The sequence below is a fragment of the Myotis nattereri genome (assembly GCF_964212035.1).
Source record: "Myotis nattereri genome assembly, chromosome: 1".
Lineage (NCBI taxonomy): Eukaryota > Metazoa > Chordata > Mammalia > Chiroptera > Vespertilionidae > Myotis > Myotis nattereri.
The window spans coordinates 219,807,380-219,832,728 of NC_138075.1; the positions used below are offsets into that span (position 1 = coordinate 219,807,380).

At 42.8% G+C, this 25,349-nt stretch overlaps 1 protein-coding gene across 4 annotated transcripts in view; it reads left to right on the plus strand.

Annotated features, from left to right (window-relative positions):
• The window catches only part of KCNIP4 (potassium voltage-gated channel interacting protein 4), a 954,817-nt gene that overhangs the window by 750,624 nt on the left and 178,844 nt on the right, over positions 1 to 25,349 (plus strand). The window lies entirely within an intron of this gene.

Below are 25,349 nucleotides of genomic sequence, written 5' to 3' on the forward strand. Positions count from 1 at the left end.
TATCAACCATGTGCCATTCACTAAGCCAGGCATTGTGTGTACACATCATGGAGCCCACTGCATATGTTTATGGTATAACAGGGCATGTGTGTTTGCCTTTTCTAACAAATTTCACACCTTTAATCGGATTTTTCAAAAGGTTAAGAACCACAGATCAATGGGCAAATTAGCTTACTCTGTTTAATTATTGTGATTCAGGAAACATCTGCTCCTTTATTATTTGTGAACATTTTTTTTTTTTTCTGATGCACTAGTTAGATTGTTTGCAGAATATACCAGGCAGACAGCTGAACTCCTCAGATCCCAAACTCTGGAGGAAGGTGAAAGGGATGTATAAGTCTGAGAACAAAGGTGCTTGGATTTATGTTATTTCAATGTTTCTCTTAAAGAAACACCTAGTGATTGGCACCTCACAGTTTCCCAGAGAAAAATGCCCATAGTTACTAGATGAAGTTGCATTTATTCTGACCCAAGTACTAGTAGTTTTGTCAATAAGAGGTTTATTTTTAGCAAAGATGTTTTCTAGCATAGAGCAGCTCTCTGGCAATCAGAATAGACAGCCTAATTTCAGCTAGAAACTCTGATAAGACTTAATGTTATGGACCCCTAAAATTGTTCATCACCATCTGCAAATGAGAAAACTCCTGGAAAACAAAACAAAACAAAAAAAAAGGTGTTAAGGGAGGGGGGTAGGAAGGAGGACTGTAGCAAACTTGGAGAAGTAAATGCAATTCTAAGGTGATTTTCTTAACAAAATATAACATGGATAGTTGGATGTGATTTTTTTCTTAAAGTTCCAGCGAGCAACAGTTTTTCTCTGTTCTCATCCTGCCTGCAGGCTTCAGTTCTGAGCAGTGTTGTTTAGTGGAAACATTTCAGCAGCTACCATATATTGTAGGATTAAACAAGTTTTTAATCATCCCAGGCAGGGGGACATTTTATTTCAAACTAGGGGCAGGCTATGAAATTGTAGACTCATTAGGAACAAAAACAGATACGCTCCAATTAAACTTACTGTTCTCTGCCAAAGCCCTGGTGTCTTGGAGGCTAACTTTCTTTAACTAAGGTTTACAGAACAAACACACGTGCCTCAGGTGTCATTATGGAAAAGCAAAGCCAGGAGGTAGCTTGGGACCTTTCAGAATCCAGGCCTCCCTTTGGCACCATTGTTTTCTTCTGAGATAATTACTGACGAGAGTTTGGGGCGCAGTCAAGTTCAGATCTCTCCATTAGATTTCAGAGCCTGGTTGCATAATGATTACATTTCCCTCATTTGCTTAACTTTCAAAATGACTTTTGCTAAACCCAGGAACATAGATACTGCCAGTCCCAGGATCAGTCCTTGGCAGCTCCTGGTCATTTGGGGGATAGCTTCTTCCCTGGAGGGGCTCTGCCTTCAGGAGAACTCTTTCCCTGCTGATTCTTCTGGAAAGAATGAGTCTCAACACTGGCTGCTTTTAGTGGTAGAAAACTACTACTAAACTCAACTCCCAGCTCTTTTGATTTTAATTGTCCAGGGACTTTTTTTTTTTTTAAATATACTTATTGATTTTTAGAGAGAGGAAGGGAGAGAGAGAAACATTAATGTGAAAGCAAAACATTCATCAGCTACCTCCTTTGAGCCCTCTATCAGGATCAAGCCTGCAACCCAGGCATGTGCCCTGACCGGGAATCAAACCAGCAATCTTTCAGTGCATGGGATGATGCTCAACCAACTGATTTAATTTTTTTTTAATTTATATTTATTATAAAACCCTCTGGTGATTCTAATGGGCAACCAGAGCTGAGAACTACAGACATCAAGATAGCTTGGAAAACCAGACAGTCACTGCTGGGAAATTCACTTGGAACATTTTCAGTGACATTGTCCTCAAAAACAGAGAATTTGTTGTGAGGCCTTGCCAAGCTCAATCACTTCCAGGTGCTGCCTTTTGTTGCTCTATCCCCTGCTTCTCCTCATTCTGGACCCTAGTTTAGCTCAGCCACGACAATATACTGAATATGCTGTGCTCCTCCACACCTCCATGAATTTTCACATGCTATCCTTCCCAGGCATAGCACACACCCACCCACAACCTGCCCCATATCCCAGGCAAATTCCTTCTTCTTCTTGGAGACCCAGCTCAAACTCTGTCCCCTTCCCTGGCTCACTGATTCTGTCCACAGCACACTGCAATTTTCCCATGGTTCTATAGAATCATCACTGCATCTCCCTCATAGATCTTGATATGCCATAATCATTTATCACTTGGCATATATGTTCCCACCATTAGATTATGGGCCCTTGAAGGGAGACACATATGGCTCACTATAGGGAGTATCTGATTTGAAAGTTGGTCAAGAGCGAGCTACCATCTGTCTTAGGGCCTTTGCAGTTGCTCTTCCTTCATGGGTTACTTCCTGAAAGACCTGCAAAAAGCAACTCCCAAATCAGTCTCTATCACCTAGCCCTACTTAATGTTCTTTTTGGCATTTATAGAGCATCTAAATTTCCTTTATCTTCTTGTTTACTTTAGTGTCCATCTCTCTCCTCTGGAATGCAAGCTTCTTTTTTAAAAAAAATAAAAAATGTTTTTATTGATTTCAGAGAGAGGAAGGGAGAGGGAAAGAAAGATAGAAACATCAATGATGAGAGAGAATCATCCATCAGTTGTCTCCTGCATGCCCCACACTGGGGATTGAGCCCTCAATTCGGGCATGTGCCCTGAATCTAACTGTGACCGGGAATCAAATGGTGACCTCCTGGTTCATGGGTCAATGCTCAACCACTGTCCCACACTGGCCGGGCTGGAATGCAAACTTCTTGTTTTTTAAAAAATTATTTATTGTTTAAATTATTATATATAATATTACATATGTCTCCTTTTTCCCCCATTGACCTCTCCCCGGCTCCCCCTCCCCCTCCCCCACCCCCCAGCACATGCCCTCACCACCCTAGTGTCTGGCCCATTGGTTATGGAATGCCAGCTTCTTGAGGGCACATGACACTCTTCTCTGTCCTATCACTTCTTACACACTGGACCTAGAATAGCATCTGCATCAACTTAGGAGATGGTAAATAAATATTTGTCTTGCCCAGCTTTCATATTAATTCCATTTTGTATTCCTGAGCAAGACACATAACCTCTCTATGCCCCAGTTTCCTCCATTCCAAGGCTCTTTATTGCTATCCTCTTGATATAACCACTTTTAAGGAGGGAAAATTCTATTAAATGAGCAGATCAATCAAAAGTTGAATGTAAATTTCAGAAAAATTAAATTGTCAGGGGAAATAGTATGTTTTGGAATCACACTAATTGACAGTAATTATTCACAATAATTGGGTAATATTTTCCTGACAGGTTGGCTGCTCTGATTAAATAAGAAGGTATCTGAGGCACTTGGCAAGGATCTGTTCTCTCTCTTTCACTGAGTCCAAATTCACTCTATATTCAAGCCATGCAAGAATGCTAGATACCCACTCCCTCAAATTTGATCACTCCATTTTCAAATAAAGTTGTGTCAAACCATATTCATACTGAAATTCATCAAACTTGTCCCACTGTTCAGCATAATTTGGGAGCCCATTTGGTCTGAGCTCTCAGACAAGTTATATATTAAAAAACTTTATATATATATATTATATATATATATATATATATATATTATATATATATATATATATATATAATATATATATAATATATATATATTATGTTTATTTTGGAATAAGTGGAAAGAGCCCCAAGGATTATTGGTTAGTTTTATCTGCCATACCTGTATGGCTAGAGAGCTTGCCAATCACAGAAAACATGTGGCTGTTTTGTCCCTGTACATGAATGAGACACTCCATGAGACCAGAGGGTGTCAGAGGAAACTCATTAAGTCTTTCTGGACTTCTGCTCTGCAGCTCACATTATAATCTGGGAACCTCTGGTGTTTTACAAGGAACCTACAGCTGTAATATAGAATCGACTCCCACAAACGTAACATATTGAATAGGAAAAGGTCTAAACCTTTGTTATTTACATCAGTATACAAGATTTTTCTAAGCCAGAGCCAATGACATTGTGTTGATCGCTTTACTTCCAGAGATGTGCCATCAATCGGTCCAACTCTCTCTACTTTAAGTTATTTTTCTCTTCTGGGTCTTCACTATGCTTATGTGTTATGCTTAAATCACTCCATGCCCATGTCCCCTCCCTTCTTTAACATGTTTTAAACCCTTAAAGTAAGAAACACTCCTGTTCTCACTTCTTCTATATTTGAGATTCCTATGCATACTGCCTCCCCTTCCGAGCCAATTACACCCACATTGCAAAAATGAAATTAGTTTCTACTTCAGTAGGACTCTATGCATTTACAGCTAATTATCACTCACTATTTTCTTTTTCCTTTTTGACCTAAGACTTTCCCTCTCCTCTCCCAACTTCTCTGTTTTCTCTTCAGAACAGTTGTTGAGGCTCCTCCTCTCCTGATGTGTTCTCCTGGACTCTCAGCTTGACCCTGCTACCCTCTTGCCTTGGACAGCCTCCTGCGTTACACTATTTTGGGCTATAGGCCGAATGTGTTGACTGTCTCTCCAGGATGTTTCTGCAGTGATGATCAGGACCTCAATACTAGGTTTACTATTTCCACATGGCCAGATGTATTCCTCCTTGTTCTTCCTGATTGATCACTCTCCATCAGTTACCTGAGCTAGACATTGGGGAGTTACCCTTATACCCTTTTCTTCCTTATTCAATCAGTCACTAAGTCCTGGTCATTTGACCTCTCAAAAATATTTTACTTTTCCCTCTCTACTTTATTCTAGTAAAATTGACCTAGAACAGGCTTTACCTTCTTTTGTCAGGAATATTCTAAGTATAATTGGCCTCACTATCTTCAGGCTTGGATTTCCCTACCTCCCCTTTTTTCCCCACCCCTTATATTGATGTTTCATACTCCACACTGTAGCCAGAGGAAACTCTGACCTTGTCATCCTCCTGCCTAATTTCTTTACAGCTCTTTATGAATTTCCAGTGCCTTGGAATGACATACTCAGCCTTCCATGAGCTGGCCACTCTATTTCCAACTGCTTTCTGATTTGCACTTTTGACTTTTAAAAAAAATATTGTATTGATTTTTAGGGAGAGAGGAAGGGAGAGGGAGATAGAAAGGGAAACATCAATGTGAGAGCAGAACATTAATTGGCTGCCTCCTGCATGCCCCCCCACCAGGGATCGAGCCCTCAACCCAGGCAGGTGCCCTGACGAGGAATTGAACTCGCAATCCCTCAGTGCAAAGGATGGAACAACACCCAACCAACTAAACCACACTGGCCAGGACTGCACTTTTTACTTTTTAGTACTAATTTTATGATTGTCCCCCCAACATAGCATTTGGTTCCAGAACTCCATACCTTTTCTTAGGCTGTTGTCTCTGCCCAGAATTATTATTCTGACTTTATTAGCTTGAGTAATTCTTGCTTATCTTTGAAGACTGTTACACCACATCTTTCTTATAAATTTTCCTTGACCATGGATGTATGGATACATAACTGCTCCCACAAAAGGAATATTCAGTTTGATGTAATAAAGCAATATTGGCAAGAGCACCAACTCAAGTGGGCAGTAAGGTACATTCTGATCCCATCCCTGCTACTAACCAGCTATGTGACCTTGGACAAGTCATTGTTCTAAATCTTCTTGTGCCTATAATGACTTTCTTAAGCTAACAGCTTTCCAAAGTTCTCTCCAGCTTCCAGTTCCTGCATTGTTTTTTCACCAGGGACAAAGCATCTCATAGTTGTCAATAAGTCAGCACTTAGCACAACTACAAGCCTTGTTTATTGATCACTCTTAAGGTAAAGTGGCTTTTATACGAAGTCAAGTCGATATATGTGTTAAAGTGTTCAAAGTAACTGCTTTACATACTTAAGAGAATGAAGCAGACCATTGGGTCAGCCTAGCCCCACCTTGTGGACAGCGGGGGTGTTTGTTTTTCTTTCCCTTGATGAAAGAGGCCAGGTCTGGGAAGACAGACCTTAGCAGAGGGGAGGGAGCATGGAGTTTTGAAGTCAAATCTGGACTCAAATTCAGAACTCATTTTGTGTATGATATTGAATAATTTACATAACCTGCCTAGTTTTCCTCAGTACCAGATTCAAAATAATTACTATTAGAGAACAGCAATAGGCCAAGCACATGTCAAACTCCTGGAAAGCGCTTGGCACACAGGAAGTGCTCAGTTATCATCACCATCATCATCATCACCATCACCACCACACTAGCGAGGAGACAGTGATCAGTCAGGTAATGGTCCTTAAATATTTCATTATGTGGGGGACATTTATATCAGCATCAAGTAACCACAAAATGCTCTAATGTTAGGTTCAGAAGCAACTCAGGATAATGCAACTCTTTTACACATAAGGGACACAAAATCCAGAGAAGTGAAAAGATTTATCTAAATGTAATTCTCTAGCAAGTGATACTACAGGGACTTGAATCCCATTCTCTGGATCAAAGTTTAATCCCTACCCTATAGTTTGTAGTTTGTGCTTCTCAAACTTTAGCTTGCATCACAGTCACCCAGATATAGCACCGGTCACTGCACCCCACCCCAGAGATTCTGACTTAGCGTATTGGAGGTATGCCCAAGAATTGGCTTTTTTAATACGCTCCCAGGTGATGCTGAAGCTGTACTTTGAGTAGCCCTGTGACGCACAGCTCTGTTCTGAATTGGCTAGGAGCAGTTCTTGGCTTTCTTATACATCTCACTCTCAGGAAGTGACAAAGAGAGAAAGATGAGGCCATAAGGCTTGATTATCCCTATCAAGTTTCATATGGGACACCCACTATCCATGAATGGAGTATGAGCTATCCTTCCATTCTTGCATTTTCCTACCACACTCTTAGACAATGAGCATTAGGTTTCAGGAAAATATACTCCCCAGATTGATTTTATAAAAATTGCAGTTTGTTTTGGCTGGCGTGTTTATAGTCGTATTTGGAACTTGCAGATGTACATTGAAATCTGCAGTGTCTGGGGTGAGAAATTGGCTCTGGGCTCCTCATTTACTTCTGTGCAGCTTTTGTGCTTCGGTGGTGGGAGAAAATACAGCACAACCAAATGCTAGCTGGAAAGATGACACAGGAAATGCATTGAGGAATTGATCCTTGCCACCAATTTATCTCCTCCGAGAAGAAGGAGCTGAATTATATTCTCAATGTTCATTTGTTAAGTCGGCAGCTTAGCACTCCTGCCTCATATTCCCATAGAAACAGTCATGCTCTTTGATCTGCATGATGGAATACAGAAGGTTTTAATGTACTTACCTAGAAACCAAATTAATATGTGTAAAATAATTTCCTATGACAAATATCTTCATCTTGTGGCTAGAAGGCAAGGGTGGTTCAAAGAACAAACCTCTCTGAAATACTGTATTTCTTGGAGAAAGAGGTGCTGTGGCAGATTAGGTTTGATTCCAGTGTCAACAAATTATGTGCAAAACATAAAAGTACTTTAAACCCCTGTTACCTTTTCTGCTAAGAGCTGATAATATACACCTCACAGAGTCCTTGCAACAGTTCAACGAGATAGTATGTGAAGACTTGCTGCTGCCATATCTTGAATGAAGTAGATACGCAGTAAATGACTGTTGTTGATTATTAAGGAGCATGAATTCTCTGACTTCAGTCTCTTCACTTCAACACACATGGTTTTCCCTGGTGAAAGAAGTGAAGGGATTGAGAAGTACAGATTGGTAGTTACAAAATAGTCGCAGGATGTAAAGTACAGCACAGGGAATAGAGTCAATAATATTTTAATAACTGTGCATGGTGCCGGGTGGGTACTGGAAATATCAGGGGGGACATTTTGTAAAATATATGATTGTCTAACCACTATGTTGTACACCTGGAACAAATACAAAATAATATTGAATGTAAACTAATGGGATAAAAATTTTTAATCATTTACATTTATTTTCAAAATCCCATTGTCCTTAATTATGCAGAGCAATTCTGCTCTCCCCGTTCACATCCAAAATGTATATATCCTAATCAATCTCGGAATAAAAAAAAAAAAAGTTGCCGAAACCGGTTTGGCTCAGTGGATAGAGCGTCGGCCTGCGGACTGAGAGGTCCCGGGTTCGGTTCCGGTCGGGGGCATGTGCCTGGGTTGCGGGCATATCCCTGGTGGGAGATGTGCAGGAGGCGGCTGATCGATGTTTCTCTCTCATCGATGTTTCTGACTCTCTATCTCTCTCCCTTCCTCTCTGTAAAAAATTAATAAAATATATTTTAAAAAATAAATAAATAAATAAATAAAAAGTTAAGGGTTCTTTATTTAAGGACCCACCTACCTTGAAATGCAGACTAATTACTTTTGTTTTAATCACTCACACTGTTTTTGAGCTTTAATTCTTTGTTACATTTTTAATTTTCTCATAAGCAATTTATGAAACAATTTTATAGTGTTTTCTCCTAGAGGAAAGCTAGAATTTTTTGTATCTATTTACATTGTGTTACATTTAAATACAAAATATTTAAGGGCAATGTATATATTTATTAGTGTTAATTAAAGAGAAAACTATGTGTGCTTAAGAATGAGAATGTTTGTTGCTTTAAGTAGATATTTCAACAACACTCATGTCACCTCAGTGCTGGGGAAAGTGAATGAGGTGACAAAAATCCTGCCAAATGGCATTTGGAGGCAAGTGGGGAAAACAAGATAAATGAAGAAAATATATACACTCTAAGATAGTTGTAATTGCTAAGAAGAATAAAAAAAGATTTAGAAGAGGTAAGGGATAATTAGGAGTAGAAGAAGGTAATTTTGGATAAGGCAGCCTTTCAGGCTCAATAAGGACATAATAATAAAACACTGACATTGTCACAGGAGTGAACCATGTGGAACTCTAGGTAAAGACTGATCCGGATAGAGGAAACCACAAGTGCAAAGGCCCTGTGGCAGAAGCAGGCCTGGGATGATCAAGGCACATTGAGAAGACAGACTGCTGTGGCTAGAGCGAGTGAGTAAGCAGGGAGTAATGAGAGCTGAGATCAGAAACTTATACTACCCGACTTAAAATCCCATTGTAAATGGGTTTTTACTTTTCATTTTTGGAAAAATGAGAGCTGCTGGCAATTTTAAGCAGGGAAATCACCTGATTGGGCCAATGTTTGAAAAGGTTTATTCTGGCTGTATTTTCTATAGAATAGAAAATGGGAAGGCAAGGGCAGAAGCTGCGAGATGGCTTAAGAGGCAGAATTCAGGAAGGAGAAATGGTGGCTTGGATTAGAGATGTGGTAGTGATGTGCTGAGAATTGATCAAATGCTGGTTATTCCTCAAGGAAGAACTGAATGGATTTGCTATGATTTATATGGTAACAAGAGCGCCTCCCACTTGGCATTGCAGAATAGATGGCATATTCCCACCTGGAGAACTTGCCATTCTGCGTCAGGTGGAGGTGGGGAGAGTCTGCTGAGCAAAAGCATTTGATTTTACGTTGCTGTAAACAGATGTCACGCGCCACTGATACTCAGCTCTGTTTTACTGCATTTCCTTACTAATGACGGTGTTCTGAAGGTAGAGATGAATGTTCTGGGGAGATTAAATCACCCATTCTAGCAGATTCCACCTTGTGATGTGCCTTGTGTTTCCACCTTATCTCTGACTAGTGTATTGTGCCGTCACTTAACTTGGTGCTTCTTGTTGCGAACCTATAGAACATGCAGAGATTTGTTAGTCTCTTACAAGATAACTAATTTCTCAAATAATCTCAAGTTTCAATTAAAGAGGATACATGGTTTTGTTTGTTTGTTTTTTGGAAGCTCGAACATCATCCAGATTCTTTCCCTCTCTAGCTTTCATGTTAATCAGTTCCAAGTGTCTGGAGATTCCATTACCTCTGTATCGCTCACATCCTTCCAAATGTTTTTAGCTATTGGCCACGTTCCTAATTTCTCTTTCATTTGGATTTCTGGAACAGCCTCTCAATTGGTCTCTTTCCCTGTAGTTCAGCCACACTCACCTCCCAATCAATTCTCTACACAGTAATAACTGATCTTTCAAAAGAACACGTTTGATGCTCTTGTGGTTCTATTTACATCCTTGCTTGGTTCCCCAGTCCTCTCAAGATTAAACAAACTCCTGTAGCATGTTCAAAGAGCCTGCGTCATCTGGGTCCTACTTACCTTAAATGTCTCATATCTTGAAACACAATTTTTGGGCGTTCAATCCATTCACTCTATGCTTTTCCTGTCCCTTTCTCCTCAGGGCACTGAGCTCTTGGCCATGTTTCAGATGTTGAACTTACTGTTCTCTCTTCCAATGATACATTCTCCCCATCTTTGCCTCACCCTGCTCATCCCTAAGTTCTCAGCTTAGATGATTTTTTTTCCCTAGCAAACCTGTACAGATTCAAGTGTGAGTTAAATAGCCATCCATCTAATGAGCCCACATGATGAACCAGCATTGGTTTCACTGCAATAATTAATAACTGCCTGCTTACGTCTCTGCATTCTCCATTGGACTTTAGGCTCCAAGAGAGCAGGAGCTAGCTCACCTGTACATATGTGCCCCAATTTTGGGCACATACTGGACACTCAGTGATACTTGTAGATTTGTCTTGGATTGAATGGAAAAGCATAGAATCACAGTTGAAAATCTCTTCAAGCATTACCTTTCCCCCTCCACCCCTGCACTCTAGTCTTCTAGACATATATGCAAAAACTACAACCGCGCCCCATAATACACACACATATGCTCACATGTGTACTTCCAATATCCCCAAACTAATTGGTGCTAGGGTTAATTTGGAGAATTTCTGGGTTTCTACATTTAACACAATGGTAATCCTCTCCTTGTAGCCCTTTCTTCTCTTAATTCACTCCAAGGTCTGCTTAAATCTCTCATCACACTTGCTCTGGCACACTTATCTCCTCTTACTCCTAGAATTCCTTGCTCCGTTTCTCTCTCTGAATATTCTCTTCCCTGAATATTTCACTCACTTCATCACTTCAACTATCACTTTAGATAGATAAATCCAGTATTTGTATCTCTAGCTCTGGCCTCTCATCCAAGGTCTAACTTTATAATTTCCAAGTCATGAACTAAGCATCTTTGTGGATTCCCTGCCTGTGTTACTCAAACACAGCTCTATAAAAAGTTCAGTTACCTGCACCTCCCTACATGTTCCACCTTCCAATTTCATCCAGGGGTGTCCTGGAGTGGCTTTCTGGACCCTCAAGAGTTTCCTTTCTCCTAAGAGGACCACAGACCATTAAGTGACTCTTTAATACTCTTTATGTGACCTGCCTCCTGACTATAGCTGGTTGATATAACAGGAGTATTTGCCGGACTCAAGGTGGGCCAGCCAAGCAGTAATGCATTTTTGAAGTTGAACTTTGCAGATAGATAGATGTCATGGTCAAGAGTGCCTGGAGAGGAGCCACCTCAAGGGCAGCCCTCTCAAGCAGAGGTCCTCACACTCCTATGTGGGCCACTCAGAGCAGCTTTCTTTCTGGCCCTTCTGACATCTTGGTTACTCAGTTCTTTCATCAAATTCATTAGTTATCCTTTCACCCTTTCAATACAGTCCTACCACCTTTTTTTATTTTTTCATTAATCAGAGACAGTAAAATGTTGACAAATCAAGCCTCAGGTTTCACAATCAACTCAGATTGCTTTGAATGCCTCCTGTCCTCGATCTCTGCTTTACACTCTCCTGCCAGGTTCGCCTCTGCATCTTTGCCACTGTCTTTGCCCGTCCCTTTCTGCCCCCTGACATGACCTCTGGCTAAAACTACTGCAGCAGCCGACTCACTGGTCTTCCTGTCTGTGGTCTCTTTCCTTTGTCTTTCATTGTGCTTTTGCTCTTATTATTACCAGAGGAAGCAAACAGGACACTGCTATGATCATGTCACTCCACTGTCCAGAAACATTTATTAGATCCTCTATATTCAACTCTCTTATAGATACTTGTGCCTCTTCATTATCTGCCCTTCCCCCAATTCCCAGTCTGATTTCTCTCTCAAGCCCACTGTACTAGAAGTTGAAGTTATCTAGTAATCTCTGATTATGATCATTGCTGAGCCAATTCATATAATTTCAAATGCCTGCACAAGAAAAATAAAGCCTTGTCATATGCCATTCATTCATTCATTCATTCATTCATTCAACAAATAGTTATAAAAAGCCTCTAATTGCCTAGCACTCTTCTAGGTGCTGAGATTATATGACAAATAAGATTCATAATGGGCCTTACAGAAGTGTTATATGCAAGTGGAAAGAATAGGAAGTGAATGAAATAACAAATATATAAAGAAAAATAAGTTCAGGGAGAGGAGTGAGTCTTATGAAGAGAATAAAACAGCAATTTGACAGATTAATGGGCGGTGGTGATAGGAGACAGAATATTTCTGAATGGGTGACCAAGGAAGCCCTCTTTCAGGACAGCATTTGAGCCTAGAACAGAGTGATGAGAGTAAGTCAGACATAAGAAGGAAACAGCTTTGAGGGAAAGAGACTTCCACATGGAAGAATCAAGAAGCACAGTGTGTTTAGGCAGGATAATCTTGGTTTATTTAAAGAACTGAAAGATCATGTGAGGAGAGAACTGTGATTTTGGGGGGCATTGGGGGGGTTAGAGGATGAAATTGATTTTAGTTAAGATCACAGAGAGGCCAATACTTGGTGAAGAGTTTGACTGTTATCCCCAATGTAATAGACAACTACTGGGAACCTAGAAGCAGGGAAGTTATATGAAAAATGCACTCTTTCATCTATAAGGATTAATATAAATGAATTGAAGATCAATATAAAGACTAATGCTGTGCAAAAACAAAACAGACCATGGGGGTGTGAGAGTGAAACCAGGAAGTTCAGATGAGCAGTAGTGAGAATTAGGCAGAGAGAGGTGATATTTTCAAGGTGGAGCCCATTGAATTGCATGGGATTGAGGGGTCTCATATTTTTAACATATAGTAGACATTTAACACGTGTATAGATTCATTGAAGGAATGATTGAACCACTATTCATGGCCAAACGCAGACTCTGTGAAGCATTCCTGATGGACCTCAACCCTCCTACTTCCCTGATCATCTCGCTCCTCTGAGCTCCCACTGCACCTTAAACACACTTTCTCATGGACACTCATATTCTTCCTGGATTTATGATTTACGGGCATTCCTTCCTTACCTCCCCCTCTGGGCTGTGAACTTCTTCATGGTAGGGAACCCCCACACTCCTTGCCTATCTTGCATGGCACATACTCAGTGTCAAATCTTTTGAAGAATGAATGAAGAATTTCACGAGTGAAGTGAGAGGGAAATGATGTGAAGGTCACAGTCCTCAGATAAAGCAGTGGTTTCTGAGCCACAGCATCTGAAGTCTGAGTGTCTTTCCACAAAGATTGAATGATCCTTGGTTGGAAAACCAGAACTAATTGAGAGACTGGGGGTGGCTGTGTGTCAAAGAACTGAGCCCTATGAGACAGTGGGAGGCAGGCTTTATGAATAAGGACAGGTTCATGGTCACATACGAGGAATGGCGGTTGTGTCTTCACCATTTTGAATTCCAGTTTCTTCCATTCTCAAAGGCATGTAGTAATACCAATAGTTCAGAGATGGCTGGTGAAGAAATAATAATAATTAGTCTTACAAAGAAAGCACTCATTTTGTACTCCGCGGCGCCCTGAATGCTTTAGCTGTCCTGTGTGTTAACCCCTTTATTGCTCCTGACAACAAAAGTAGGTGTGCATTTTTATTATTCTCATTTTATAAATCGCCAAGGTAACGCCCGTACCATAGCACCCGACATAGAAAACGCATTCCGTGAAGTCCTAGGGAAGAGAGAAACCCAAATCTAGATATGGAGCCAGAACACCTGGTCCTAAAACCCAGTTTTGCTGCTGTTCGTGACCTTGGATAAGGCAAACTCTCATAACCTCAATGCTCTCATTTTTAAAATAAACTGATACAGGGAATAAGCAAGGCAAAGTCTGCAAAAGTGCAAACACATGTAAAATTACAACAAAATCCTGGATAAATGCAGGCGTTTGGAAAGTGTTTGAGTTGCTTTTTTAACTCAAGTGTGTAAGATGCCAGCCCATTTAAAGGCACAGTTCTTAGGAGAAAGCCCCTCATTTTCCACAGTCTTGTTACTGACAAGAGCAGTCTTTCTGAGACATGATCTGTGACTTTCTCCCGTTCAGAGCATTGGCAGCTTTAACTAAAAATGGAAACCTTGGTAGCTGATGATCTTACTTCGTTCCTAGTCTTACCCATCCTGGAGTGCCGTGGCCAGCTAGAGAGAATGTTGCCTGTGACTGCCTTTTCTCTGCTTAGGAAGCACCTCCTGCTCCATTAATTTCTGTGACCCTCCCAGAAATTCTGTAAAGAGCAACATTACACAGTCCATCCATTCCAGGGTTCTACCTTCTGTAACTCCAAGTTTAGTGCTGGGTTCAGGAACCCCCTTCTGTATCTAACTGCTTTCTATGGCTAAAATGAAAGTAGAGTGTCCCTCCGTGTCCTCATTAGCCTACATCTTCTAAATTGTTTGATGTTCTTTTTTAATATTTCAAAATCTACCATCTTCAGAGTCCTTTCTTAGAAAAAATTGGAAGTTCAGAGATAAGAGGGCCAATTAAAGTTGCCCTTTCCTTTTCAAAGACAAGGTCCTTGTTCCTGATACTAAACACAAACATATACACTCATGCAAATATATTTCAAGTGGTTTGCTCCTATCAATTAGATTCTATCTTTTGGGTGTCAATTTAGAATTATCTTTTTTTTCTTATCTAAAGGAGTGTCTACTGTTATAAGCAAATTAATTACTGGAGGCCTGGTGCACAAGATTTGTGCACTGGAGGGGAGTGGGGGGACGGTCCTTCAGCCCAGCCTGTGCCCTCTCACAGTCCAGGAGCCCTCAGGGCATATCTGTCTGATGGCTCTCTCCCTAAGCCAGCAGTTGGACATCCTTAGCGCTGTCGCAAATGCAGGGAGAGGCTCCCGCCACCGCTGCTGCACTCACCAGGAATGAGCCTGGCTTTGGCTGAGTGGCACTCCACCTGTGGGAGTGCACTCACCACCAGGGGCAGCTCCTGCGCTGAGTGTCTGTCCCTGGTGGTCAGTGCATGTCATAGCGACCAGTCGTTCTGCCATTCAATCAATTTGCATATTAGCCTTTTATTATATAAGACTAGAGGCCCGGTGCACAAAAATTTGTGCACTCGGGGGTGAAGGGGAGGTCCCTCAGCCTGGCCTGTGCCCTCTCGCAGTCTGGGACCCCTCAGGAGATAACGCCCTGCTGGCTTAGGCCTGCTCCCAGGTGGCAGAGGGCAGGCCCAATCCCTAGGTGCAGACCCTAGTCGGGCTCAGAGCAGGGCTGATTGGGGAGTTGGGGCGCCGCCCCCTGTCATGCACAGAGCAGGGCAGATTGGGAGGTTGCGATGCCACCCTTAGTCACGCTCAGGGTAGGGCCGATTGGGGGGTTGGGGCACTGCCCCCTGTCACACTCAAGGCAGGGTCGAAGGGGAGGTTGCAGCGACATCCCCTGTCACACACAGAGCAGGGCCAATCAGGGGGTTGGGGTGCTGCCCCCTGTCATACACAGAGCAGGGCCCATCAGGGGGTGTTGGGGAGCTCCCCCCTGTCATGCACAGAGCAGGGTCGATCAGGGGGTTGGGGAGCTCCCCCCTGTCACACACAGAGCAGGGCCCATCAGGGGGTGTTGGGGAGCTCCCCCCTGTCATGCACAGAGCAGGGTCGATCAGGGGGTTGGGGAGCTACCCCTGTCACGCACAGAGCAGGGCCCATCAGGGGGGTTGGGGAGCTCCCCCCTGTCATGCACAGAGCAGGGTCGATCAGGGGGTTGGGGAGCTCCCCCCTGTCACGCACAGAGCAGGGCCCATCAGGGGGTTGGGGAGTTCCCCCCTGTCACTCACAGAGTAGGGCCGATAGGGGAGTTGGGGCACCACCACCTGTCACACACAGAGCACGGCCGATCAGGGGGTTGGGGCGCTGCCACTGTCACACGCAGGGCAGGGCCGATGGGGAGGTTATGGCTCTACCCCACAACACACAGAGCAGGGCCGATCAGGGGGTTGGGGAGCTCTCCCATATCAGGCACAGAGCAGGGATGATCAGGAGGTTGGAGCGCCTTCCCCTGTCAGGAACAGAGCAGGGTGGATAGGGAGGTTGTGGCCCCGTCCCCTGTCACATACAGAGCCGCAGGGCGATCAGGGGGTTTGGGCGCTGCCCCCTGTCACACTGATCCCGGTGCCAGGAGGCTTATCGGCTCCGCTGATCCCAGTGCTGGGAGGCATACTACCCTTTTACTATATAGGATAGAGGCCTGGTGCATGGGTGGGGCTGGCTGGTTTGCCCTGAAGGGTGTCCTGGATCAGGGTGGGGGTCCCCACTGGGGTGCCTGGCCAGCCTGGGTGAGGGGATGATGGCTGTTTGCAGCTGGACACACACCCTTCAGGGTGGGGGTCCCCACTGGGATGCCTGGCCAGTCTGGGTGAGGGGCTGAGGGCTGTTTTCAGGCAGGCGGGTGACTGAAGCTCCCAACTGCTCCTTTTTTTCTTTTTTTTTTTATTCTGGGCCAGCTTTAGCTCTGGCTCCAGCTCTGAGGCCTTGGCTGCTGAAAGCAGGTATCTGGTTTCTGGGGTTTTGTTTAGCTTCTATATTTGTTACAGTGTTTCAAACTGCAGGCTCAGATGCCGGCAAGGCAGGCGGGGAACGTTGGTTTCCTCCGTCACTGAAGCAAGCACGCCTCATGTTAGTTTCAAGCTGCCTGGCTGCCGGCCACCATCTTGGCTGGCAGTTAATTTGCATATCGCCCTGATTAGCCAATGGGAAGGGTAGCGATCGTACGCTAATTACCATGTTTCTCTTTTATTAGATAGGATAACCGTGTGCTGGGCAGACTAATCCCCCCACCCCCCCCCCACCCCCACTCCCTGTCCAAGACATCCACATCCTCATCCCCTAAACCTATGGAAATTCTGGGTTACATGTAAAGGGTAATTAAACTTGCAGATGGGATTAAGGTTGTCAGTCAGCTTACCTTAAAATATGGAGATGATCCTGAATTATCCACGCAGACCCAGTATATCACAAGGATCTATGAAAAAAAGAGGTGCAAGGGTCAGGTTCAGAATAACACCTGAGGAAGACTCAACTGGCCACTCCTGGCATTGGAGGGGAGGTGGCCACTAGCCAAGGAATGTGGACAGGTTCTAGAACTTCAAAAAGAAAGAGAGAGAGAGAGAGATTACTTCTTAAACCTCCTATCGGAGTACAACACCTCAGAGACCCACTTCAGACTTCTGACCTCCAGAGCAGTAAGCTAAGAAACTTTGTGTTGTTTTAATCACCAAGTTTGTTGTAATTTGTTACAGCAGCAATAAAAAATAATATAGCATTTCAATAATTTTCTTGAAATAATAGCGTTTCAAGAAAACTGGTGATCTCTAGCAGGAGTCAATCAAGCTCAAACATTTACTGATAGTAAGTTCTGGGAAATATGTAATTCTCAGAAACCATCCCCTTTCTAGCTCTCTTTTTGGAGATCAAAGAAATGGTCTTCATGATAATTAAGTGTGTGTGTGTGTGTGTGTGTGTGTGCTTATACTTAAATCAAGGACCATTTAAACTTAAAAAACAAAATTCTAGAGTTTGGTGTCTGAAAAAAGATTGAGAGAAAGAGAGAGAGAGAGAGAGAGAGAGAGAGAGAGAGAGAGAGAGAGAGAGAGAGAGAAGGGGGCTTTAGAAGTGTTCTCAGAGGAGGATCTTGAGAACTCTACAAATATTTTTCCCACGAAGTCCTTACAGCACTTTGTACAGACATGATCCAGATAATCATCCAGAGTCTTTGGAGGTCTGGAATGCATTTAAGGCTAGACCTGTTGAGCTCTCTTTCCGAAGTGCTGCTGTGCTACGGGAAATGAGCCAATGCAGCTCTGAGAATGCCCAGGCCAATCTACGGGAATCCTGTGCCTAAGAACTGAGAGAACAAGCTGAGGAAGTGATGTATCTGGGGCAGCAGGGTCCTGCCCCAAGTGAGCGGGAAGGTGTCACAGAGCCTAGGAACAGACACTGAAGGCAGGGCCCTCAGCCTGGCTATCGCTAGTGCAACATTCACGGAAATGCCATTGGCCACGCTTTTAAGAACACCTGCTCTATTTCTGAGGTCATTTGGAGCTACTGCTGAGAAAGTGGAATTGATGAGCTACTACGCATATCTAGTTAAAAGAAACCCAGAGACTATGGACCGGCCCTAGAAGGTGGGACTAGTTCAGGGAGAATTAATTCCTTGCTCATCTCTTTTCAATAGCCATTTAAAATTCTATTTTAGCTCTCTTCTCCCTGGCAGTCTCTGAGAATCTCACAGGCAGAAAACAGGCTAAAGTCAGCTTGAATCTGTCATGGTGGCTGGCACAGAGAATCACTTAAATCTTCTCCCTCTCATTTTTTCTCCCCCTTTTCTTCCACTCTATCCTCCTTCCTCCCACTTCTCTTCTGAGCCCCTCCTTCCCCCTATCTCATTTGACCTTGCTCCAGGAAAGAACTTGCAACTAAACATTTACATTTCAGTAGAGGCTAAGGCCCTACCACTTGCTACCTTTCTGGATACCATTTGCATTTTATTTATTTTTTTTTTAAATATATTTTATTGATTTTTTTACAGAGAGGAAGGGAGAGAGATAGAGAGTTAGAAACATCGATGAGAAACATCAATCAGCTGCCTCCCGCACATCTCCTACTGGGGATGTGCCCGCAACCCAGGTACATGCCCTTGACCGGAATCGAACCCGGGACCTTTCAGTCCGCAGGCCGACGCTCTATCCACTGAGCCAAGCCGGTTTCGGCCCATTTGCATTTTAAATCTTGTTTCTCTTTGTTTAGTAGGGCCACAATAAAAACAAAACAAAAATACTGATCTTTAGGAATACCTCCCCATGGATGTAAGGACACTAAGTCTTGAGTGAGAATTTTGGTGGTTAAATGTCAACTCTTTGATGTCTACCAATTGTCTGGGAGGAAAAACTTTTCCTCTCTCCTCTTATGTTCAGTAACTGGTACCTGCAAATTAGACTAATGAAAGTCAGATGAACAGAAGAAAAGATATACAATTTTATTAACAGTTATGTGCATGAAAGTTCAAAGAAGTGAAATTCAAAGAAGCAAACTCTGGAGCTTGTATATCATTTTGACAAAAGAAAGGGAGTTTGAATTTCAAGGGATGATAACTTGGAAAAGTGAGTAGGAAATATATGGGGGGAACTAATAGAAGATAAGGCTTGTTTTAGCTATGGTTGTTTATGCAGACTTAACCTTGGTGCTGCCTCTCTATCTCTGGAGATAAGAGCTATTCCCTGATTCCTGGCACAGGGTGGGGGGTGGGGAGGCAGGTTCACAAAGGGAAATGTATGCTCTGCTTTTAGTTAGATAAAAGGAGGGCAGAGAACTCTTCTTGCATCTGCAGACTTTCAATCGCCTTTAGCTCAACAATCCTTATGCCAAAATGGTGTATTTTGGAGTGTTCTATTCTGATCCCTTTCACAATGTTGGGCGAGGCACTTAAGTTTTTATATTTCAGTGACCTCGTCTGTAAAAGGGGGCTAAAAATATTACCTACCCTAACAGGATGTTGTGATGATTCAGTGACATCATTGATGTGATGCATATTATACACCATCTATCACATAGTAATGATTTTAAAATTATTGCAATCTTCATTATAATATAATAAAGATAAGAATAGTAATTATGATTATCTTTTGTAATCACTGCCCTAAGGCCAGCTCATTAGAGTGGTAGGTGGCAGACACTTTTTATAGAGTGTCTAATATATGGAAAGGGTCATGATATGTGAGCCAAAATGTTCTGACATATTAAATTGGGGAACCCAAGAATCCACTCAGTTGAGACATGAGGGTCCAGGAAAAGGAAATTAGAGCAGGAAAACAACTAACAAAAAACATAACTCATAGGGAAAGAATATATTCTTATGACATTTTCTAGCTGTGTTTCCAAATCATCTACTAGTTTGTTTATATTAAGCTCACATACTGCACATGCTTGGATCATAAAATACAGGAGAACTCTTTTCAAGATACATTTGGCACAATTTTGAGGAAAGTTTCCTAAAGTGGAAGGCATTCTCCCACCATCACCATCACATTGTTGATTCAATCGGGCCACTCGAACCAGAAAATGAATGCTGAATTGTTTAATGAGCAACCATATTCATATTTTAAAGAAATCCTTTCCAGATGCATTTACTAATCTTTTAGAATGAGCCCCGAAGCTAAGTGAGATACCTTGAATCCTGTCGTGTTTGAGTGGGAAGCTTGTCAAAAGAACACTGAGAGATCTCTCCAAATAATTGAGAAACCCCAAGATAAAGAGATGTGCTATCCTCTAGGTTACAAGAAAGGGTTGGGGGTAGAAGAGAGGGCACCAGAAGGTGAAAAAATCCTAAAACTAGAAGAGACACCAAAGGTCACACACCAACCTTGTCCACCTTACTTGCTCTATCCTCTTCTCAGTTATTTTTCAAAACCTAGATTAGGCTTCTCTTTTCAATGGAACCTTCTAGATGATGCCAATCACATTGATGTCTTGCTTCTCTTAGCTCCTAGTGACTGAGAGTAGAAAATTTTTCTTTGAGAAATAATTTTTTTAACTTTTTAATTTGTTATCCTGATTTCCCCTGTAGTTAATAATTCAAAAACAATGAAGAACTAGGGACTCAAACTAATATTGTTCATTTTCCAAATCCCTCGATTGACAAATCAGTTCTCTGCACCTCTTTTAAGCATCTGTAAAATAAAATGATTGGATTATTTAATATTTAAATGATCTCTAAAGATTTATACAAATATAAAATAATAACCTTAAATATAAATTTGACTTAACTAGTTTTTACATACCTTGTTGTTCCATCTATATTTTTGAGAGACAATAAGTAGATAGGTCAATCTATCTAACTTTAACATTTTATTCTTAATTTTATTAGTGAACTAGGGGCCCAGTACATGAATTTGTGCATCTTGAAAGGAACTGTGGGCCATGAGGCTGCAGTGGGCACAGAGGTGTATCCTTTGTGCCCCTGCTCAGCCCCTCCCACTGCGCCCTGGTCCCCTGTCTGCTGGCAGCCCCACTCCCACGGCCGCTGCTCCCACACGCTGATGATGCTGGGTCCGCTCACACCTGTGGAGCATTGGGGTCAGTGCCAGCAGCGAGTGTGAGCAGCAGCTGCTGCCCTGATTGCCCCTCAGGAACAGGGGGAGGTGGAGAAGCCCTCAGGGGCGATTGGGGCCAGCAGCCACTGCTCACACTTGCTGACGGCGCTGAGCTATTGGGACCGGCACCGGTGCCAGCAGTGGGTGCGAGTGGCATTTCCAGTGCTGGCAACAGGTGTGAGCGGGGCTGTCATCAGCAGCGGGTCAAGAGGTAGCTGCTGGCCCCGATCACCGCTCAGGAGCAGGGGGAGGTGGAGAAGCCCTCAGGGGCGATCAGGGCCAGCAGCGGGCAGGGCCGGTGCCAGCAGAAGGTGTGAGTTCTGGACAGGATCACAGCATGTGGGAGCAAAGAATTTTCACTACCCACCAGAGGCTCACCTTGATGACAGCGACCAGTGCCCTGCCTTGGTCTGGTGCCCCCGCTCACCTGCTCCATCATCCCACTACAGCTGACACCTGCCATGTTCTGTGCTCTGCTGCCTATTGCCCATGCCCTTCATGTTTGGTGCGCGCCCCCTAGTGGTCAGTGCACGTCATAGCAACTGGTTGTTCGGTTGTTCTGCTGTTCGATCTATTTGCGTATTAGGGTTTTATATATAGAGATATGTGTAAAGATTTTAGAATAGTGCTTGACATTTATAAGTTCTTCCTAAATGTTAGCAGCTATTATTTTTGGAGTAAATCGATTACAAATCTTGATTGTGCCCCTTATTAAATGTGACTTTGTGGAAATAATTTAATCTCAATTATCCTTGGTTTTTGGTTTTTTGAAATAGGGATAATAATACCTAACTCTGGTTTGCAGTAAGATTGAATGTATTTATACAAGGAAAGTAGAGAATATGACTTAGAGATAAGTGAGAAGGAAATGCTAGTTTATCTCTTTGGTATCCCTTTCCTTTGGAATGAAAGGTGATCTTGGGAAGGAGGACAGCCAGGGTATATTTTAATACAACAAATAGGGGTGAAGTTTGCCAACTATTGCAACTAAATGATAGAGCTTCCATCTGAAATTATTTTTGTTAAATAATATGCAGGCAACTATTCTTTCCCAAAATTTCACTAGCAAAACACTCCTGCCCAGTTCTCCGTAATTTCTCTCAAGTTCTCACATGATGTGTGATATTATTTGACAGTATTATTGCCTTACAAAATCCTGCTTTGGGGACAGCATATGAAAGAGCTGGCAATGTCCTTTGGGAGCCAGGAGATCCTGTAAGTGGAGGCAACAGAAAGAGTGTTGGGGTTCAGCCCCAGCAGGTCCAGGGGTTCCCAAAGGTGTGGACGGAGTTGGCGAAGAAGGAATAACACGGAGACAGCATTCAGCTGATCAGCATAGCGAGGTTCTCTAGCCAGGTTCTCTAGCCAGGTTCTCTCTTTATTCTCTTGTTACATCTGTATTTATACCAGTTGACTTTAATCCTATCCATTCTATTCCAAAGGTTAGGGAATTTGTTATCTCCATTCCAAGGTCACTACTCTATTGTTCTGTTAAGCTCCAAGGAAGTAACTGAAGGAGATTATCCTAAGTAAAGATATGTAGCTTATTATTTGTAGTTAAAGTGATTAATTACCCACCTAGCACTTACTTAAGGGGTTTTATTCCCTTCCTTAGCCCTGCTAATCCCTAACTCCAAGGAAAAATCCCCACCTGGGGAAACAACCTTTCTCAGAGAGGTGACCTTGGTTAAAACACATAGCGCTAAGAAGGGGAGCAAACATATTAAGAACAGTATGCCATATATGCCAGGTCCCTTGAAACATATGCTGTGCAGATGTTTCTTCCCTGCAGCGACTGTGTCAAGCAGCAAGGACGGGCCGGCTTCCGGCAAAAGAGCTCAGAAAAGCAGTGGTAAAGGGAAGTCAATAGGTGGGGAAGGGCTGAGGCACCAACACTCTCAGCTGGTGGATCCTGTACTAATTCCATTGTCCTGAAGGGAAGTCCAGCCTAGAATCAACAAAATCATATCTGTAGGTATTTATGTGACTTTCAAGAATGGTTGGGATTTCTCTCCTGGAAAATGGATGTGGCAATTTTTAAATACTTTGCCTAACCCTGTATATCAAGAAATCAATTGAAAAATATTTGTTGAAATCTGTGGAGGGGTATTAAGGGAGAAGAATAAATTCGGGAATCCGACTAAGGCATGTTTAAATTCACGAACTATTACTTTCTAGCCCTGTGACCTTGGTCAAGTCACTTAATTCCATACCTTTGTTTTTTGGTTTTATTTCAACTATAAAGTGGTGTTGTATATGATTAAAAGAAACAGAGTTGACTTGACCTAATTAATTTACGTTACTTTCTTATTAAACCTTTGACTTCCTCTAGCTTTATGTGGGCAGGAATTTCAGAAAATGGTTGCTTAAGACATGTATTTTCCCATCAACTATGGAGAACTGCTTCCCGAAGCCTTACTGGCTTGTGGACATAACCCGAAACCATAAACAACATATTCAGATGGACAGGGGGTTGGGCAGATTGATAGAAAGATATCTCCTGTTAGTAAATGACCCAAAATGAAAAGCACCATTATAAGAGCCAACGTGGTGGTCTACGTGTTTTCCTGTGGGGGTAGAGGGGAGAATGCCTGTAGGCTGGATTGACGGGGAAGTCTTCATGGGGAAAAGACAAGAACTGGACCTAGGGCGAGGGGGTAGTGTCAGGACCAGGGCAGAGCAAAGTCGCTTCATCCATCTCAGCCCAGCCAAGCCTCTAAAGACCTAGCAAATCTGTCACAAACCCACAACTGCCATGTGCTGAGCAAAGGGACACCAGGGGCTGGACGCAGCTTTCCACATCTTAGTTAACTGTCACATCAGCCATGAGAAGGAGGCAGTCACATCTCATCTTGAACTTAGAAAACAGAGACTCAGAAATGGAGTGGTTTTCTCCAAACTCACACAGCAAGCAAGTGGCAGAACCAGGTAAAGTGACAGGACCCTAAAGCTTGTGTCTGATGTACAACCTCTAATAATGATAAAAGCTACCATTAGTGATGGGGGCCTCCTCCATACAGTATTTTCCTTCCTACCCCTCACCCACCTTTCCCCAAGTGCATCTGGTTCTCCCTTCTTGTGCTTCCAGAGTTCCCTGCAAAACCTTGCCTTCAAGTGCTGGTGCATTTATTGAGCACATTCAATTTAATACCCACCTTCCCTATTCACCTGGAAGTCCCCAAAGGATAGGTTTGGGCAGTATTTGCCATTTTGTCATTCATGTACCATTCATAGCTCATAGTAGTAGCTTAACAAATGTTAATGAAGAACTGAATGAATATATACATGCCTATTGTCTATTAAGTGCTGTGCCCACAATTTTGGCACGTAAATTAATATCTCCTATAAAATGAGCTGTGGGGTCTGGCTGGTGTGACTCAGTGGTTGAGCATAGACCTATGAACCAGGAGGTCACAGTTCAAATCCCAGTCAGGGCATATGCCCCAGTTGTGGGCTCCATCCCCAGTGTGGGGCATGCAGGAGGCAGCCAATCAATGATTCTCATTCATCCTTGATGTTTTTGTTACACTCTCCCTCTCTGTATCTCTCTGAAATCAATAAGAATATATTTTTTAAAATTAATTTTAAAAATTGAGCTGGAGGGCTGTTAGTTGTAGATAAATCACTCTAATATTAATGGGCATGAAGACAAGGCTCAGTAAATATTAACTAACATTATGAATATTGAATTACCATCATTCTCTTTAAATGGAGAAATTTAAATAAAACATTAACGTATTATAATTGCAACTTTGCAGAATAAAAACTGCTTTCAGGGAAATATCTTGCAGAAAATTACACAGCAAGAAAGTAGCAAAACCAGGCAATGCCCCCCAGGGCCTAAGATATTACCCTTTGCTTCACAGTCAGTTCCAGGGGCTACAGTCCTTCACACACAGGATGCCCCATTGATTCTCTTCAACGGGCCTGGGCTTCAGCAGAGTGGAGGGAACAGGCAGCCTGAGGAAGCCAGTGTGGTCCTGGCACAGTCCAGAGTCCAGGACCACTCCTGGGCTGCTTGCCTAGTTTGGAATCAAATATGGTGTGGGCTCCTTTGGGACAGCACAGCCCACGCCTCCTTAAGAATCACCTACATTCCAGTTTAAGAACACAAACTCCACAAT